Consider the following 19442-nt stretch of genomic DNA (forward strand, 5'->3'; position numbering starts at 1 on the left):
GGACGTGGCGGCCTAATGCTGGGTAGACCTGTTGCCCTCGGCCGGCCTTTGTACCTGACGGCCGAATGCTGGGTAGACCTGTTGCCCTCTGCCGGCCGGCCTAATGCTGGTTAGACCTGTTGCCCTCGGCCGGCCTTTGGATGTGGCGGCCTAATGCTGGGTAGACCTCTTGCCCTCGGCCGGCCTTTGGACGTGGCGGCCTAATGCTGGGTAGACCTCTTGCCCTCGGCCGGCCTTTGGACGTGGCGGCCTAATGCTGGGTAGACCTGTTGCCCTCGGCCGGCCCTGGTACCGGCCGGCATAATGCTGGGTAGACCTGTTGCCCTCGGCCGGTCTTTGTCTCTGGCCGCCCGCGGCGTGGTAGTCCTGTTACCGTCGGCCGGCCTTGCAGCCCGGCCGCCGCGCGATGGCGCCCCGTCTCTTCCATCGGACGCGCGGCCCCCTTGTCGTCTCTGCAGCGGCGAGCACGCCTTCGGCGGTCGGCCTGCACGTCCGGCATGACCGCGGGCACTGGCAGCCCAGCAGGCAGCCCTGCTCTCGCGTCTTCTTCCCCCCGGCGAAAGGCGGGGCGTGAAGGCGGGCGACTTTCGGTCCCAGCCGTGCCCAGGTGTCCCTGCCGGCTCCGTGCGCCAGCATCCACTGGCGAGCTCCGCCGGCCTCTTCCCCAGCCGCGGCCCCTGTCCGCTCCGCCGTCATGGTGCCGGCACCCCACTTCCCCAAGCGCTCCCCGACAGGAGCAGGCAGCGTTGTCGCGCCCCCTCCCCGTGCTCGAATGGACCGCGGCCCTGCTCCGGGCTTCATTTCTGCAGCGCGCTCGCTCGCTCGCTCGCTCGCGCGCTCCCTCCCTCCCCCCCCCCCTCCCCCCTCCCCCCGGCCGCCCACCCGCCGCGCTGCCGCCCTGCCGCAGGCTTGAGCGGCGCCGGGGCGGAGGAGGAAGGAACGCCACCAAAGCAAAAGGCTCCGAGAAAGCTGAACAGAGAGCTTCTTTGACCAGGGACAGACGGCGCCAATCATCCCGCCGCCATCCCTGCTCGTGCACCAGGCTCTCCGCCTGCCGACCTCGGCATCAGCCTCCCGCCGCCGCCGTGTAAACTGCCCGGTGGGACCGTGGGCGGGGGCAGGAAGAGGCTGAAAGTGCTGCCAGGGAGGCTGATGGCGGAGGGCGGGGTCGCCCCCAACCGACAATGGGCAGGGCCCGAGGCAGTCTGAAAGCGCTGCCAGGGAGGCTGATGGCGGAGGGCGGGGTCGCCCCCAACCGACAATGGGCAGGGCACGAGACCGTCTGAAAGCGCTGCCAGGGAGGCTGAGGGCGGGGGGCGGGGCGCCCCCAACCGACAATGGGCAGGGCCCGAGGCAGTCTGAAAGCGCTGCCAGGGAGGCTGAGGGCGGGGGGCGGGGCGCCCCCAGCCGACAATGGGCAGGGGCCCGAGAGAGTCTGAAAGCGCTGCCAGGGAGGCTGACGGCGGGGGGCAGGGCGCCCCCAGCCGACAATGGGCAGGGGCGGGGAAAGTCTGAAAGCGCTGCATGGGAGGTTGATGGCGGAGGGCGGGCTCGCCCCCAGCGTTAATGGGTGGCTGCGGAAGACGGGGCAGGGACAGGGAGAGGGCAGGCGGCTTCGTGCCGGCCCCGGGCGCCTCGACAGCGAGCCCTCACGGCCCCCCAAACCCGCGCCGAGGCCCCAAGAGCTCTGCAGACCTTCCGCGGAAGAACCGGCCCGAAAGCGGCCACCCGCTTGCCGACGGCGGCGCCGGTCGCCTCGATGCAGCCGCCTCCGTGGGGCGGGAAGGGGCAGGGCGAGTTGTGCCAGGGCGCGGCGGCTTTGGGCCGAGTTTCGCTGCACGTACGTGCTTCCCCTGGCTGTGCTGCGGCCCGTGAGGTTCTGTTTTGTGGGGGGGGGGGCTCTGTAGGTAGGGTCTCTGGGGGACGGGGGAGGAGGCGTGGGGTAGGGAGGACGCCGTTTGGGGGGGTCAGTGTGTCAGCAGGGCGAGAACCGGGCACAGGCCCTCCGTCAGCTCGGCTGTGGGCCCAAAGGGATCACAAATAAGATTTGGCAAGAGTTTTGTTTTCCGGAAAAGATTTTCTTTCCGAGTAAATAGAAGAGGCAATCATTCAAAAAAGGCAAAGAGGAAATGAAACAAATCAAATCAAATCAAAACAAAACAAAACAAAACAAAACAAAACGAAATAAAATAAAATAATAAAATGAAATGAAAAGAAATGAAATGAAATGATGAAATAAAATGTTGTCGAAAATATGTCTTGGTCTTGAAATCGATTCTGCCGGGCGGGGCAAGGCTGCTGGAGCACTTGGGCTCCGGAGCGTTAAGAGGCTGTGGGGTTTCCCCGGCTCCGAGATGGTACAAGGATGCCTCGTCTACCCGGATCCGCGAAACGTGGCCCGTCCCGCGGCGGCCAGGTCGACGCGGCTCCGGGGCCGGTGGCGTGGGACCGCCGTCGCCGGCGAAGGCGCAGCGGCGGCGGCCGTGGCCGCGACGACCAGGTCTACACGACTCCGGGAAACTTGGCCGGTCCCGCGGCGGCCAGGTCTACTGGGCTCCGGGATGGGCGGCCGCCGTGGCCGCGGCGACCAGGTCTACCCGCCTCCGGGACCGGCGGCGTGGGTCCGCCGTCGAGGGCGAGGGCGCTGCGACGGCCGCGGCGACCGGGTCTACCTAGCTCCGGTGCGACCCGGGCTGCGTGCAGCATGGCGAAGGTAGACCTGTGGTCCGCATCACGGCGTGGGCAGACCTGGTGTCCGCAGAATGGAGCGGGTAGACATGTTGTCCGCCGCATGGAGTGGGTAGACCTGTTGTCCGCGTAATGGAGTAGTTAGACCTGGTGTCCGCAGCTTGGAGTGGGTAGACCTGTTGTCCGCAGCAAGCCGTGGGTAGACCTGGTGTCCGCAGCATGCCCTGGGTAGACCTGGTGTCCGCAGCTTGGTAGACCTGTTGCCCGTTTCATGGCTGGGTAGACCTGGTGTCCGCAGCAAGCCGTGGGTAGACCTGGTGTCCGCAGCTTGGTAGACCTGTTGCCCGATTCATGGCTGGGTAGACCTGTTGTCCGCAGCATTGAGTTGGTAGACCTGGTGTCCGCAGCATGCCCTGGGTAGACCTGGTGTCCGCAGCTTGGTAGACCTGTTGCCCGTTTCATGGCTGGGTAGACCTGGTGTCCGCAGCATTGAGTTGGTAGACCTGGTGTCCGCAGCATGCCCTGGGTAGACCTGGTGTCCGCAGCTTGGTAGACCTGTTGCCCGTTTCATGGCTGGGTAGACCTGGTGTCCGCAGCAAGCCGTGAGTAGACCTGTTGCCCGTTTCATGGCTGGGTAGACCTGGTGTCCGCAGCATGACCTGGGTAGACCTGGTGTCCGCAGCTTGGTAGACCTGTTGCCCGTTTCATGGCTGGGTAGACCTGGTGTCCGCAGCAAGCCGTGGGTAGACCTGGTGTCCGGAGCTTGGTAGACCTGTTGCCCGATTCATGCCTGGGTAGACCTGGTGTCCGCAGCTTGGTAGACCTGTTGCCCGTTTCATGGCTGGGTAGACCTGGTGTCCGCAGCATGCCCTGGGTAGACCTGGTGTCCGCAGCTTGGTAGACCTGTTGCCCGTTTCATAGCTGGGTAGACCTGGTGTCCGCAGCTTGGTAGACCTGTTGCCCGTTTCATGGCTGGGTAGACCTGGTGTCCGCAGCAAGCCGTGAGTAGACCTGTTGCCCGTTTCATGGCTGGGTAGACCTGGTGTCCGCAGCATGCCCTGGGTAGACCTGGTGTCCGCAGCTTGGTAGACCTGTTGCCCGTTTCATGGCTGGGTAGACCTGTTGTCCGCAGCAAGCCGTGAGTAGACCTGTTGCCCGTTTCATGGCTGGGTAGACCTGGTGTCCGCAGCATGCCCTGGGTAGACCTGGTGTCCGCAGCTTGGTAGACCTGTTGCCCGTTTCATGGCTGGGTAGACCTGGTGTCCGCAGCAAGCCGTGGGTAGACCTGCTGCCCGTTTCATGGCTGGGTAGACCTGGTGTCCGCAGCAAGCCGTGGGTAGACCTGGTGTCCGCAGCTTGGTAGACCTGTTGCCCGTTTCATGGCTGGGTAGACCTGTTGTCCGCAGCATTGAGTTGGTAGACCTGGTGTCCGCTACATACCCTGGGTAGACCTGGTGTCCGCAGCTTGGTAGACCTGTTGCCCGTTTCATGGCTGGGTAGACCTGGTGTCCGCAGCATTGAGATGGTAGACCTGTTGCCCGTTTCATGGCTGGGTAGACCTGTTGTCCGCAGCTTGGTAGACCTGTTGCCCGTTTCATGGCTGGGTAGACCTGGTGTCCGCAGCAAGCCGTGAGTAGACCTGTTGCCCGTTTCATGGCTGGGTAGACCTGGTGTCCGCAGCATGCCCTGGGTAGACCTGTTGTCCGCAGCTTGGTAGACCTGTTGCCCGTTTCATGGCTGGGTAGACCTGGTGTCCGCAGCAAGCCGTGAGTAGACCTGTTGCCCGTTTCATGGCTGGGTAGACCTGGTGTCCGCAGCATGCCCTGGGTAGACCTGGTGTCCGCAGCTTGGTAGACCTGTTGCCCGTTTCATGGCTGGGTAGACCTGGTGTCCGCAGCAAGCCGTGGGTAGACCTGGTGTCCGCAGCTTGGTAGACCTGTTGCCCGTTTCATGGCTGGGTAGACCTGTTGTCCGCAGCATTGAGTTGGTAGACCTGTTGCCCGTTTCATGGCTGGGTAGACCTGGTGTCCGCAGCTTGGTAGACCTGTTGCCCGTTTCATGGCTGGGTAGACCTGGTGTCCGCAGCAAGCCGTGGGTAGACCTGGTGTCCGGAGCTTGGTAGACCTGTTGCCCGATTCATGCCTGGGTAGACCTGTTGTCCGCAGCAAGCCGTGGGTAGACCTGGTGTCCGCAGCATGCCCTGGGTAGACCTGGTGTCCGCAGCTTGGTAGACCTGTTGCCCGATTCATGCCTGGGTAGACCTGTTGTCCGCAGCATTGAGTGGGTAGACCTGGTGTCCGCAGCATGCCCTGGGTAGACCTGGTGTCCGCAGCTTGGTAGACCTGTTGCCCGTTTCATGGCTGGGTAGACCTGTTGTCCGCAGCAAGCCGTGAGTAGACCTGTTGCCCGTTTCATGGCTGGGTAGACCTGGTGTCCGCAGCATGCCCTGGGTAGACCTGGTGTCCGCAGCTTGGTAGACCTGTTGCCCGATTCATGGCTGGGTAGACCTGTTGTCCGCAGCATTGAGTTGGTAGACCTGTTGTCCGCAGCATGCCCTGGGTAGACCTGGTGTCCGCAGCTTGGTAGACCTGTTGCCCGTTTCATGGCTGGGTAGACCTGTTGTCCGCAGCATTGAGTTGGTAGACCTGGTGTCCGCAGCATGCCCTGGGTAGACCTGGTGTCCGCAGCTTGGTAGACCTGTTGCCCGTTTCATGGCTGGGTAGACCTGGTGTCCGCAGCATGACCTGGGTAGACCTGGTGTCCGCAGCTTGGTAGACCTGTTGCCCGTTTCATGGCTGGGTAGACCTGGTGTCCGCAGCAAGCCGTGGGTAGACCTGGTGTCCGCAGCTTGGTAGACCTGTTGCCCGATTCATGGCTGGGTAGACCTGTTGTCCGCAGCATTGAGTTGGTAGACCTGGTGTCCGCAGCATGCCCTGGGTAGACCTGGTGTCCGCAGCTTGGTAGACCTGTTGCCCGTTTCATGGCTGGGTAGACCTGGTGTCCGCAGCAAGCCGTGAGTAGACCTGTTGCCCGTTTCATGGCTGGGTAGACCTGTTGCCCTCGGCCGGCCTTTGTACCTGACGGCCGAATGCTGGGTAGACCTGTTGCCCTCTGCCGGCCGGCCTAATGCTGGGTAGACCTGTTGCCCTCGGCCGGCCTTTGGACGTGGCGGCCGAATGCTGGGTAGACCTGTTGCCCTCGGCCGGCCTTTGGACGTGGCGGCCTAATGCTGGGTAGACCTGTTGCCCTCGGCCGGCCTTTGGACGTGGCCGCCTAATGCTGGGTAGACCTCTTGCCCTCGGCCGGCCTTTGGACGTGGCGGCCTAATGCTGGGTAGACCTGTTGCCCTCGGCCGGCAGTGTTACCGGCCAGCCTAATGCTGGGTAGACCTGTTGCCCTCGGCCGGCCTTTGTACCTGACGGCCGAATGCTGGGTAGACCTGTTGCCCTCTGCCGGCCGGCCTAATGCTGGTTAGACCTGTTGCCCTCGGCCGGCCTTTGGACGTGGCGGCCTAATGCTGGGTAGACCTGTTGCCCTCGGCCGGCAGTGTTACCGGCCGGCCTAATGCTGGGTAGACCTGTTGCCCTCGGCCGGCCTTTGTACCTGACGGCCGAATGCTGGGTAGACCTGTTGCCCTCGGCCGGCCTTTGTACGTGGCAGCCTAATGCTGGGTAGACCTGTTGCCCTCGGCCGGCCTTTGTACCTGACGGCCGAATGCTGGGTAGACCTGTTGCCCTCGGCCGGCCTTTGGACGTGGCGGCCGAATGCTGGGTAGACCTGTTGCCCTCGGCCGGCCTTTGGACGTGGCGGCCGAATGCTGGGTAGACCTGTTGCCCTCGGCCGGCCTTTGGACGTGGCGGCCGAATGCTGGGTAGACCTGTTGCCCTCGGCCAGCCTTTGGACGTGGCGGCCTAATGCTGGGTAGACCTGTTGCCCTCGGCCGGCCTTTGGACGTGGCGGCCGAATGCTGGGTAGACCTGTTGCCCTCGGCCGGCCTTTGGACGTGGCGGCCTAATGCTGGGTAGACCTGTTGCCCTCGGCCGGCCTTTGGACGTGGCGGCCTAATGCTGGGTAGACCTGTTGCCCTCGGCCGGCAGTGTTACCGGCCGGCCTAATGCTGGGTAGACCTGTTGCCCTCGGCCCGCCGTGTTACCGGCCAGCCGAATGCTGGGTAGACCTGTTGCCCTCGGCCGGCAGTGTTACCTGACGGCCGAATGCTGGGTAGACCTGTTGCCCTCTGCCGGCCGTCTTTCCGGCTGGCCTAATGCTGGGTAGACCTGTTGCCCTCGGCCGGCCCTGGTACCGGCCGGCATAATGCTGGGTAGACCTGTTGCCCTCGGCCGGTCTTTGTCTCTGGCCGCCCGCGGCGTGGTAGTCCTGTTACCGTCGGCCGGCCTTGCAGCCCGGCCGCCGCGCGATGGCGCCCCGTCTCTTCCATCGGACGCGCGGCCCCCTTGTCGTCTCTGCAGCGGCGAGCACGCCTTCGGCGGTCGGCCTGCACGTCCGGCATGACCGCGGGCACTGGCAGCCCAGCAGGCAGCCCTGCTCTCGCGTCTTCTTCCCCCCGGCGAAAGGCGGGGCGTGAAGGCGGGCGACTTTCGGTCCCAGCCGTGCCCAGGTGTCCCTGCCGGCTCCGTGCGCCAGCATCCACTGGCGAGCTCCGCCGGCCTCTTCCCCAGCCGCGGCCCCTGTCCGCTCCGCCGTCATGGTGCCGGCACCCCACTTCCCCAAGCGCTCCCCGACAGGAGCAGGCAGCGTTGTCGCGCCCCCTCCCCGTGCTCGAATGGACCGCGGCCCTGCTCCGGGCTTCATTTCTGCAGCGCGCTCGCTCGCTCGCTCGCTCGCGCGCTCCCTCCCTCCCCCCCCCCTCCCCCCTCCCCCCGGCCGCCCACCCGCCGCGCTGCCGCCCTGCCGCAGGCTTGAGCGGCGCCGGGGCGGAGGAGGAAGGAACGCCACCAAAGCAAAAGGCTCCGAGAAAGCTGAACAGAGAGCTTCTTTGACCAGGGACAGACGGCGCCAATCATCCCGCCGCCATCCCTGCTTGTGCACCAGGCTCTCCGCCTGCCGACCTCGGCATCAGCCTCCCGCCGCCGCCGTGTAAACTGCCCGGTGGGACCGTGGGCGGGGGCAGGAAGAGGCTGAAAGTGCTGCCAGGGAGGCTGATGGCGGAGGGCGGGGTCGCCCCCAACCGACAATGGGCAGGGCCCGAGGCAGTCTGAAAGCGCTGCCAGGGAGGCTGATGGCGGAGGGCGGGGTCGCCCCCAACCGACAATGGGCAGGGCACGAGACCGTCTGAAAGCGCTGCCAGGGAGGCTGAGGGCGGGGGGCGGGGCGCCCCCAACCGACAATGGGCAGGGCCCGAGGCAGTCTGAAAGCGCTGCCAGGGAGGCTGAGGGCGGGGGGCGGGGCGCCCCCAGCCGACAATGGGCAGGGGCCCGAGAGAGTCTGAAAGCGCTGCCAGGGAGGCTGACGGCGGGGGGCAGGGCGCCCCCAGCCGACAATGGGCAGGGGCGGGGAAAGTCTGAAAGCGCTGCATGGGAGGTTGATGGCGGAGGGCGGGCTCGCCCCCAGCGTTAATGGGTGGCTGCGGAAGACGGGGCAGGGACAGGGAGAGGGCAGGCGGCTTCGTGCCGGCCCCGGGCGCCTCGACAGCGAGCCCTCACGGCCCCCCAAACCCGCGCCGAGGCCCCAAGAGCTCTGCAGACCTTCCGCGGAAGAACCGGCCCGAAAGCGGCCACCCGCTTGCCGACGGCGGCGCCGGTCGCCTCGATGCAGCCGCCTCCGTGGGGCGGGAAGGGGCAGGGCGAGTTGTGCCAGGGCGCGGCGGCTTTGGGCCGAGTTTCGCTGCACGTACGTGCTTCCCCTGGCTGTGCTGCGGCCCGTGAGGTTCTGTTTTGTGGGGGGGGGGGCTCTGTAGGTAGGGTCTCTGGGGGACGGGGGAGGAGGCGTGGGGTAGGGAGGACGCCGTTTGGGGGGGTCAGTGTGTCAGCAGGGCGAGAACCGGGCACAGGCCCTCCGTCAGCTCGGCTGTGGGCCCAAAGGGATCACAAATAAGATTTGGCAAGAGTTTTGTTTTCCGGAAAAGATTTTCTTTCCGAGTAAATAGAAGAGGCAATCATTCAAAAAAGGCAAAGAGGAAATGAAACAAATCAAATCAAATCAAAACAAAACAAAACAAAACAAAACAAAACGAAATAAAATAAAATAATAAAATGAAATGAAAAGAAATGAAATGAAATGATGAAATAAAATGTTGTCGAAAATATGTCTTGGTCTTGAAATCGATTCTGCCGGGCGGGGCAAGGCTGCTGGAGCACTTGGGCTCCGGAGCGTTAAGAGGCTGTGGGGTTTCCCCGGCTCCGAGATGGTACAAGGATGCCTCGTCTACCCGGATCCGCGAAACGTGGCCCGTCCCGCGGCGGCCAGGTCGACGCGGCTCCGGGGCCGGTGGCGTGGGACCGCCGTCGCCGGCGAAGGCGCAGCGGCGGCGGCCGTGGCCGCGACGACCAGGTCTACACGACTCCGGGAAACTTGGCCGGTCCCGCGGCGGCCAGGTCTACTGGGCTCCGGGATGGGCGGCCGCCGTGGCCGCGGCGACCAGGTCTACCCGCCTCCGGGACCGGCGGCGTGGGTCCGCCGTCGAGGGCGAGGGCGCTGCGACGGCCGCGGCGACCGGGTCTACCTAGCTCCGGTGCGACCCGGGCTGCGTGCAGCATGGCGAAGGTAGACCTGTGGTCCGCATCACGGCGTGGGCAGACCTGGTGTCCGCAGAATGGAGCGGGTAGACATGTTGTCCGCCGCATGGAGTGGGTAGACCTGTTGTCCGCGTAATGGAGTAGTTAGACCTGGTGTCCGCAGCTTGGAGTGGGTAGACCTGTTGTCCGCAGCAAGCCGTGGGTAGACCTGGTGTCCGCAGCATGCCCTGGGTAGACCTGGTGTCCGCAGCTTGGTAGACCTGTTGCCCGTTTCATGGCTGGGTAGACCTGGTGTCCGCAGCAAGCCGTGGGTAGACCTGGTGTCCGCAGCTTGGTAGACCTGTTGCCCGATTCATGGCTGGGTAGACCTGTTGTCCGCAGCATTGAGTTGGTAGACCTGGTGTCCGCAGCATGCCCTGGGTAGACCTGGTGTCCGCAGCTTGGTAGACCTGTTGCCCGTTTCATGGCTGGGTAGACCTGGTGTCCGCAGCATTGAGTTGGTAGACCTGGTGTCCGCAGCATGCCCTGGGTAGACCTGGTGTCCGCAGCTTGGTAGACCTGTTGCCCGTTTCATGGCTGGGTAGACCTGGTGTCCGCAGCAAGCCGTGAGTAGACCTGTTGCCCGTTTCATGGCTGGGTAGACCTGGTGTCCGCAGCATGACCTGGGTAGACCTGGTGTCCGCAGCTTGGTAGACCTGTTGCCCGTTTCATGGCTGGGTAGACCTGGTGTCCGCAGCAAGCCGTGGGTAGACCTGGTGTCCGGAGCTTGGTAGACCTGTTGCCCGATTCATGCCTGGGTAGACCTGGTGTCCGCAGCTTGGTAGACCTGTTGCCCGTTTCATGGCTGGGTAGACCTGGTGTCCGCAGCATGCCCTGGGTAGACCTGGTGTCCGCAGCTTGGTAGACCTGTTGCCCGTTTCATAGCTGGGTAGACCTGGTGTCCGCAGCTTGGTAGACCTGTTGCCCGTTTCATGGCTGGGTAGACCTGGTGTCCGCAGCAAGCCGTGAGTAGACCTGTTGCCCGTTTCATGGCTGGGTAGACCTGGTGTCCGCAGCATGCCCTGGGTAGACCTGGTGTCCGCAGCTTGGTAGACCTGTTGCCCGTTTCATGGCTGGGTAGACCTGTTGTCCGCAGCAAGCCGTGAGTAGACCTGTTGCCAGTTTCATGGCTGGGTAGACCTGTTGTCCGCAGCATGCCCTGGGTAGACCTGGTGTCCGCAGCTTGGTAGACCTGTTGCCCGTTTCATGGCTGGGTAGACCTGGTGTCCGCAGCAAGCCGTGGGTAGACCTGCTGCCCGTTTCATGGCTGGGTAGACCTGGTGTCCGCAGCAAGCCGTGGGTAGACCTGGTGTCCGCAGCTTGGTAGACCTGTTGCCCGTTTCATGGCTGGGTAGACCTGTTGTCCGCAGCATTGAGTTGGTAGACCTGGTGTCCGCTACATACCCTGGGTAGACCTGGTGTCCGCAGCTTGGTAGACCTGTTGCCCGTTTCATGGCTGGGTAGACCTGTTGTCCGCAGCATTGAGTTGGTAGACCTGGTGTCCGCAGCATGCCCTGGGTAGACCTGGTGTCCGCAGCTTGGTAGACCTGTTGCCCGTTTCATGGCTGGGTAGACCTGGTGTCCGCAGCATTGAGTTGGTAGACCTGGTGTCCGCAGCATGCCCTGGGTAGACCTGGTGTCCGCAGCTTGGTAGACCTGTTGCCCGTTTCATGGCTGGGTAGACCTGGTGTCCGCAGCAAGCCGTGAGTAGACCTGTTGCCCGTTTCATGGCTGGGTAGACCTGGTGTCCGCAGCATGACCTGGGTAGACCTGGTGTCCGCAGCTTGGTAGACCTGTTGCCCGTTTCATGGCTGGGTAGACCTGGTGTCCGCAGCAAGCCGTGGGTAGACCTGGTGTCCGGAGCTTGGTAGACCTGTTGCCCGATTCATGCCTGGGTAGACCTGGTGTCCGCAGCTTGGTAGACCTGTTGCCCGTTTCATGGCTGGGTAGACCTGGTGTCCGCAGCATGCCCTGGGTAGACCTGGTGTCCGCAGCTTGGTAGACCTGTTGCCCGTTTCATAGCTGGGTAGACCTGGTGTCCGCAGCTTGGTAGACCTGTTGCCCGTTTCATGGCTGGGTAGACCTGGTGTCCGCAGCAAGCCGTGAGTAGACCTGTTGCCCGTTTCATGGCTGGGTAGACCTGGTGTCCGCAGCATGCCCTGGGTAGACCTGGTGTCCGCAGCTTGGTAGACCTGTTGCCCGTTTCATGGCTGGGTAGACCTGTTGTCCGCAGCAAGCCGTGAGTAGACCTGTTGCCCGTTTCATGGCTGGGTAGACCTGTTGTCCGCAGCATGCCCTGGGTAGACCTGGTGTCCGCAGCTTGGTAGACCTGTTGCCCGTTTCATGGCTGGGTAGACCTGGTGTCCGCAGCAAGCCGTGGGTAGACCTGCTGCCCGTTTCATGGCTGGGTAGACCTGGTGTCCGCAGCAAGCCGTGGGTAGACCTGGTGTCCGCAGCTTGGTAGACCTGTTGCCCGTTTCATGGCTGGGTAGACCTGTTGTCCGCAGCATTGAGTTGGTAGACCTGGTGTCCGCTACATACCCTGGGTAGACCTGGTGTCCGCAGCTTGGTAGACCTGTTGCCCGTTTCATGGCTGGGTAGACCTGGTGTCCGCAGCATTGAGATGGTAGACCTGTTGCCCGTTTCATGGCTGGGTAGACCTGTTGTCCGCAGCTTGGTAGACCTGTTGCCCGATTCATGGCTGGGTAGACCTGGTGTCCGCAGCAAGCCGTGAGTAGACCTGTTGCCCGTTTCATGGCTGGGTAGACCTGGTGTCCGCAGCATGCCCTGGGTAGACCTGTTGTCCGCAGCTTGGTAGACCTGTTGCCCGTTTCATGGCTGGGTAGACCTGGTGTCCGCAGCAAGCCGTGAGTAGACCTGTTGCCCGTTTCATGGCTGGGTAGACCTGGTGTCCGCAGCATGCCCTGGGTAGACCTGGTGTCCGCAGCTTGGTAGACCTGTTGCCCGTTTCATGGCTGGGTAGACCTGGTGTCCGCAGCAAGCCGTGGGTAGACCTGGTGTCCGCAGCTTGGTAGACCTGTTGCCCGTTTCATGGCTGGGTAGACCTGTTGTCCGCAGCATTGAGTTGGTAGACCTGTTGCCCGTTTCATGGCTGGGTAGACCTGGTGTCCGCAGCTTGGTAGACCTGTTGCCCGTTTCATGGCTGGGTAGACCTGGTGTCCGCAGCAAGCCGTGGGTAGACCTGGTGTCCGGAGCTTGGTAGACCTGTTGCCCGATTCATGCCTGGGTAGACCTGTTGTCCGCAGCAAGCCGTGGGTAGACCTGGTGTCCGCAGCATGCCCTGGGTAGACCTGGTGTCCGCAGCTTGGTAGACCTGTTGCCCGATTCATGCCTGGGTAGACCTGTTGTCCGCAGCATTGAGTGGGTAGACCTGGTGTCCGCAGCATGCCCTGGGTAGACCTGGTGTCCGCAGCTTGGTAGACCTGTTGCCCGTTTCATGGCTGGGTAGACCTGTTGTCCGCAGCAAGCCGTGAGTAGACCTGTTGCCCGTTTCATGGCTGGGTAGACCTGGTGTCCGCAGCATGCCCTGGGTAGACCTGGTGTCCGCAGCTTGGTAGACCTGTTGCCCGATTCATGGCTGGGTAGACCTGTTGTCCGCAGCATTGAGTTGGTAGACCTGTTGTCCGCAGCATGCCCTGGGTAGACCTGGTGTCCGCAGCTTGGTAGACCTGTTGCCCGTTTCATGGCTGGGTAGACCTGTTGTCCGCAGCATTGAGTTGGTAGACCTGGTGTCCGCAGCATGCCCTGGGTAGACCTGGTGTCCGCAGCTTGGTAGACCTGTTGCCCGTTTCATGGCTGGGTAGACCTGGTGTCCGCAGCATGACCTGGGTAGACCTGGTGTCCGCAGCTTGGTAGACCTGTTGCCCGTTTCATGGCTGGGTAGACCTGGTGTCCGCAGCAAGCCGTGGGTAGACCTGGTGTCCGCAGCTTGGTAGACCTGTTGCCCGATTCATGGCTGGGTAGACCTGTTGTCCGCAGCATTGAGTTGGTAGACCTGGTGTCCGCAGCATGCCCTGGGTAGACCTGGTGTCCGCAGCTTGGTAGACCTGTTGCCCGTTTCATGGCTGGGTAGACCTGGTGTCCGCAGCAAGCCGTGAGTAGACCTGTTGCCCGTTTCATGGCTGGGTAGACCTGTTGCCCTCGGCCGGCCTTTGTACCTGACGGCCGAATGCTGGGTAGACCTGTTGCCCTCTGCCGGCCGGCCTAATGCTGGGTAGACCTGTTGCCCTCGGCCGGCCTTTGGACGTGGCGGCCGAATGCTGGGTAGACCTGTTGCCCTCGGCCGGCCTTTGGACGTGGCGGCCTAATGCTGGGTAGACCTGTTGCCCTCGGCCGGCCTTTGGACGTGGCCGCCTAATGCTGGGTAGACCTCTTGCCCTCGGCCGGCCTTTGGACGTGGCCGCCTAATGCTGGGTAGACCTCTTGCCCTCGGCCGGCCTTTGGACGTGGCGGCCTAATGCTGGGTAGACCTGTTGCCCTCGGCCGGCAGTGTTACCGGCCAGCCTAATGCTGGGTAGACCTGTTGCCCTCGGCCGGCCTTTGTACCTGACGGCCGAATGCTGGGTAGACCTGTTGCCCTCTGCCGGCCGGCCTAATGCTGGTTAGACCTGTTGCCCTCGGCCGGCCTTTGGACGTGGCGGCCTAATGCTGGGTAGACCTGTTGCCCTCGGCCGGCAGTGTTACCGGCCGGCCTAATGCTGGGTAGACCTGTTGCCCTCGGCCGGCCTTTGTACCTGACGGCCGAATGCTGGGTAGACCTGTTGCCCTCGGCCGGCCTTTGTACGTGGCAGCCTAATGCTGGGTAGACCTGTTGCCCTCGGCCGGCCTTTGTACCTGACGGCCGAATGCTGGGTAGACCTGTTGCCCTCGGCCGGCCTTTGGACGTGGCGGCCGAATGCTGGGTAGACCTGTTGCCCTCGGCCGGCCTTTGGACGTGGCGGCCGAATGCTGGGTAGACCTGTTGCCCTCGGCCGGCCTTTGGACGTGGCGGCCGAATGCTGGGTAGACCTGTTGCCCTCGGCCAGCCTTTGGACGTGGCGGCCTAATGCTGGGTAGACCTGTTGCCCTCGGCCGGCCTTTGGACGTGGCGGCCGAATGCTGGGTAGACCTGTTGCCCTCGGCCGGCCTTTGGACGTGGCGGCCTAATGCTGGGTAGACCTGTTGCCCTCGGCCGGCCTTTGGACGTGGCGGCCTAATGCTGGGTAGACCTGTTGCCCTCGGCCGGCAGTGTTACCGGCCGGCCTAATGCTGGGTAGACCTGTTGCCCTCGGCCCGCCGTGTTACCGGCCAGCCGAATGCTGGGTAGACCTGTTGCCCTCGGCCGGCAGTGTTACCTGACGGCCGAATGCTGGGTAGACCTGTTGCCCTCTGCCGGCCGTCTTTCCGGCTGGCCTAATGCTGGGTAGACCTGTTGCCCTCGGCCGGCCCTGGTACCGGCCGGCATAATGCTGGGTAGACCTGTTGCCCTCGGCCGGTCTTTGTCTCTGGCCGCCCGCGGCGTGGTAGTCCTGTTACCGTCGGCCGGCCTTGCAGCCCGGCCGCCGCGCGATGGCGCCCCGTCTCTTCCATCGGACGCGCGGCCCCCTTGTCGTCTCTGCAGCGGCGAGCACGCCTTCGGCGGTCGGCCTGCACGTCCGGCATGACCGCGGGCACTGGCAGCCCAGCAGGCAGCCCTGCTCTCGCGTCTTCTTCCCCCCGGCGAAAGGCGGGGCGTGAAGGCGGGCGACTTTCGGTCCCAGCCGTGCCCAGGTGTCCCTGCCGGCTCCGTGCGCCAGCATCCACTGGCGAGCTCCGCCGGCCTCTTCCCCAGCCGCGGCCCCTGTCCGCTCCGCCGTCATGGTGCCGGCACCCCACTTCCCCAAGCGCTCCCCGACAGGAGCAGGCAGCGTTGTCGCGCCCCCTCCCCGTGCTCGAATGGACCGCGGCCCTGCTCCGGGCTTCATTTCTGCAGCGCGCTCGCTCGCTCGCTCGCTCGCGCGCTCCCTCCCTCCCCCCCCCCTCCCCCCTCCCCCCGGCCGCCCACCCGCCGCGCTGCCGCCCTGCCGCAGGCTTGAGCGGCGCCGGGGCGGAGGAGGAAGGAACGCCACCAAAGCAAAAGGCTCCGAGAAAGCTGAACAGAGAGCTTCTTTGACCAGGGACAGACGGCGCCAATCATCCCGCCGCCATCCCTGCTTGTGCACCAGGCTCTCCGCCTGCCGACCTCGGCATCAGCCTCCCGCCGCCGCCGTGTAAACTGCCCGGTGGGACCGTGGGCGGGGGCAGGAAGAGGCTGAAAGTGCTGCCAGGGAGGCTGATGGCGGAGGGCGGGGTCGCCCCCAACCGACAATGGGCAGGGCCCGAGGCAGTCTGAAAGCGCTGCCAGGGAGGCTGATGGCGGAGGGCGGGGTCGCCCCCAACCGACAATGGGCAGGGCACGAGACCGTCTGAAAGCGCTGCCAGGGAGGCTGAGGGCGGGGGGCGGGGCGCCCCCAACCGACAATGGGCAGGGCCCGAGGCAGTCTGAAAGCGCTGCCAGGGAGGCTGAGGGCGGGGGGCGGGGCGCCCCCAGCCGACAATGGGCAGGGGCCCGAGAGAGTCTGAAAGCGCTGCCAGGGAGGCTGACGGCGGGGGGCAGGGCGCCCCCAGCCGACAATGGGCAGGGGCGGGGAAAGTCTGAAAGCGCTGCATGGGAGGTTGATGGCGGAGGGCGGGCTCGCCCCCAGCGTTAATGGGTGGCTGCGGAAGACGGGGCAGGGACAGGGAGAGGGCAGGCGGCTTCGTGCCGGCCCCGGGCGCCTCGACAGCGAGCCCTCACGGCCCCCCAAACCCGCGCCGAGGCCCCAAGAGCTCTGCAGACCTTCCGCGGAAGAACCGGCCCGAAAGCGGCCACCCGCTTGCCGACGGCGGCGCCGGTCGCCTCGATGCAGCCGCCTCCGTGGGGCGGGAAGGGGCAGGGCGAGTTGTGCCAGGGCGCGGCGGCTTTGGGCCGAGTTTCGCTGCACGTACGTGCTTCCCCTGGCTGTGCTGCGGCCCGTGAGGTTCTGTTTTGTGGGGGGGGGGGCTCTGTAGGTAGGGTCTCTGGGGGACGGGGGAGGAGGCGTGGGGTAGGGAGGACGCCGTTTGGGGGGGTCAGTGTGTCAGCAGGGCGAGAACCGGGCACAGGCCCTCCGTCAGCTCGGCTGTGGGCCCAAAGGGATCACAAATAAGATTTGGCAAGAGTTTTGTTTTCCGGAAAAGATTTTCTTTCCGAGTAAATAGAAGAGGCAATCATTCAAAAAAGGCAAAGAGGAAATGAAACAAATCAAATCAAATCAAAACAAAACAAAACAAAACAAAACAAAACGAAATAAAATAAAATAATAAAATGAAATGAAAAGAAATGAAATGAAATGATGAAATAAAATGTTGTCGAAAATATGTCTTGGTCTTGAAATCGATTCTGCCGGGCGGGGCAAGGCTGCTGGAGCACTTGGGCTCCGGAGCGTTAAGAGGCTGTGGGGTTTCCCCGGCTCCGAGATGGTACAAGGATGCCTCGTCTACCCGGATCCGCGAAACGTGGCCCGTCCCGCGGCGGCCAGGTCGACGCGGCTCCGGGGCCGGTGGCGTGGGACCGCCGTCGCCGGCGAAGGCGCAGCGGCGGCGGCCGTGGCCGCGACGACCAGGTCTACACGACTCCGGGAAACTTGGCCGGTCCCGCGGCGGCCAGGTCTACTGGGCTCCGGGATGGGCGGCCGCCGTGGCCGCGGCGACCAGGTCTACCCGCCTCCGGGACCGGCGGCGTGGGTCCGCCGTCGAGGGCGAGGGCGCTGCGACGGCCGCGGCGACCGGGTCTACCTAGCTCCGGTGCGACCCGGGCTGCGTGCAGCATGGCGAAGGTAGACCTGTGGTCCGCATCACGGCGTGGGCAGACCTGGTGTCCGCAGAATGGAGCGGGTAGACATGTTGTCCGCCGCATGGAGTGGGTAGACCTGTTGTCCGCGTAATGGAGTAGTTAGACCTGGTGTCCGCAGCTTGGAGTGGGTAGACCTGTTGTCCGCAGCAAGCCGTGGGTAGACCTGGTGTCCGCAGCATGCCCTGGGTAGACCTGGTGTCCGCAGCTTGGTAGACCTGTTGCCCGTTTCATGGCTGGGTAGACCTGGTGTCCGCAGCAAGCCGTGGGTAGACCTGGTGTCCGCAGCTTGGTAGACCTGTTGCCCGATTCATGGCTGGGTAGACCTGTTGTCCGCAGCATTGAGTTGGTAGACCTGGTGTCCGCAGCATGCCCTGGGTAGACCTGGTGTCCGCAGCTTGGTAGACCTGTTGCCCGTTTCATGGCTGGGTAGACCTGGTGTCCGCAGCATTGAGTTGGTAGACCTGGTGTCCGCAGCATGCCCTGGGTAGACCTGGTGTCCGCAGCTTGGTAGACCTGTTGCCCGTTTCATGGCTGGGTAGACCTGGTGTCCGCAGCAAGCCGTGAGTAGACCTGTTGCCCGTTTCATGGCTGGGTAGACCTGGTGTCCGCAGCATGACCTGGGTAGACCTGGTGTCCGCAGCTTGGTAGACCTGTTGCCCGTTTCATGGCTGGGTAGACCTGGTGTCCGCAGCAAGCCGTGGGTAGACCTGGTGTCCGGAGCTTGGTAGACCTGTTGCCCGATTCATGCCTGGGTAGACCTGGTGTCCGCAGCTTGGTAGACCTGTTGCCCGTTTCATGGCTGGGTAGACCTGGTGTCCGCAGCATGCCCTGGGTAGACCTGGTGTCCGCAGCTTGGTAGACCTGTTGCCCGTTTCATAGCTGGGTAGACCTGGTGTCCGCAGCTTGGTAGACCTGTTGCCCGTTTCATGGCTGGGTAGACCTGGTGTCCGCAGCAAGCCGTGAGTAGACCTGTTGCCCGTTTCATGGCTGGGTAGACCTGGTGTCCGCAGCATGCCCTGGGTAGACCTGGTGTCCGCAGCTTGGTAGACCTGTTGCCCGTTTCATGGCTGGGTAGACCTGTTGTCCGCAGCAAGCCGTGAGTAGACCTGTTGCCCGTTTCATGGCTGGGTAGACCTGTTGTCCGCAGCATGCCCTGGGTAGACCTGGTGTCCGCAGCTTGGTAGACCTGTTGCCCGTTTCATGGCTGGGTAGACCTGGTGTCCGCAGCAAGCCGTGGGTAGACCTGCTGCCCGTTTCATGGCTGGGTAGACCTGGTGTCCGCAGCAAGCCGTGGGTAGACCTGGTGTCCGCAGCTTGGTAGACCTGTTGCCCGTTTCATGGCTGGGTAGACCTGTTGTCCGCAGCATTGAGTTGGTAGACCTGGTGTCCGCTACATACCCTGGGTAGACCTGGTGTCCGCAGCTTGGTAGACCTGTTGCCCGTTTCATGGCTGGGTAGACCTGGTGTCCGCAGCTTGGTAGACCTGTTGCCCGATTCATGGCTGGGTAGACCTGGTGTCCGCAGCAAGCCGTGAGTAGACCTGTTGCCCGTTTCATGGCTGGGTAGACCTGGTGTCCGCAGCATGCCCTGGGTAGACCTGTTGTCCGCAGCTTGGTAGACCTGTTGCCCGTTTCATGGCTGGGTAGACCTGGTGTCCGCAGCATGCCCTGGGTAGACCTGTTGTCCGCAGCTTGGTAGACCTGTTGCCCGTTTCATGCCTGGGTAGACCTGTTGTCCGCAGCAAGCCGTGGGTAGACCTGGTGTCCGCAGCATGCCCTGGGTAGACCTGGTGTCCGCAGCTTGGTAGACCTGTTGCCCGATTCATGCCTGGGTAGACCTGTTGTCCGCAGCATGCCCTGGGTAGACCTGGTGTCCGCAGCATGCCCTGGGTAGACCTGGTGTCCGCAGCTTGGTAGACCTGTTGCCCGTTTCATGGCTGGGTAGACCTGTTGTCCGCAGCAAGCCGTGAGTAGACCTGTTGCCCGTTTCATGGCTGGGTAGACCTGGTGTCCGCAGCATGCCCTGGGTAGACCTGGTGTCCGCAGCTTGGTAGACCTGTTGCCCGATTCATGGCTGGGTAGACCTGTTGTCCGCAGCATTGAGTTGGTAGACCTGTTGTCCGCAGCATG

This window comes from Sturnus vulgaris, unplaced genomic scaffold, assembly GCF_052056855.1.
Source record: "Sturnus vulgaris isolate bStuVul1 unplaced genomic scaffold, bStuVul1.hap1 Scaffold_166, whole genome shotgun sequence".
NCBI lineage: Eukaryota > Metazoa > Chordata > Aves > Passeriformes > Sturnidae > Sturnus > Sturnus vulgaris.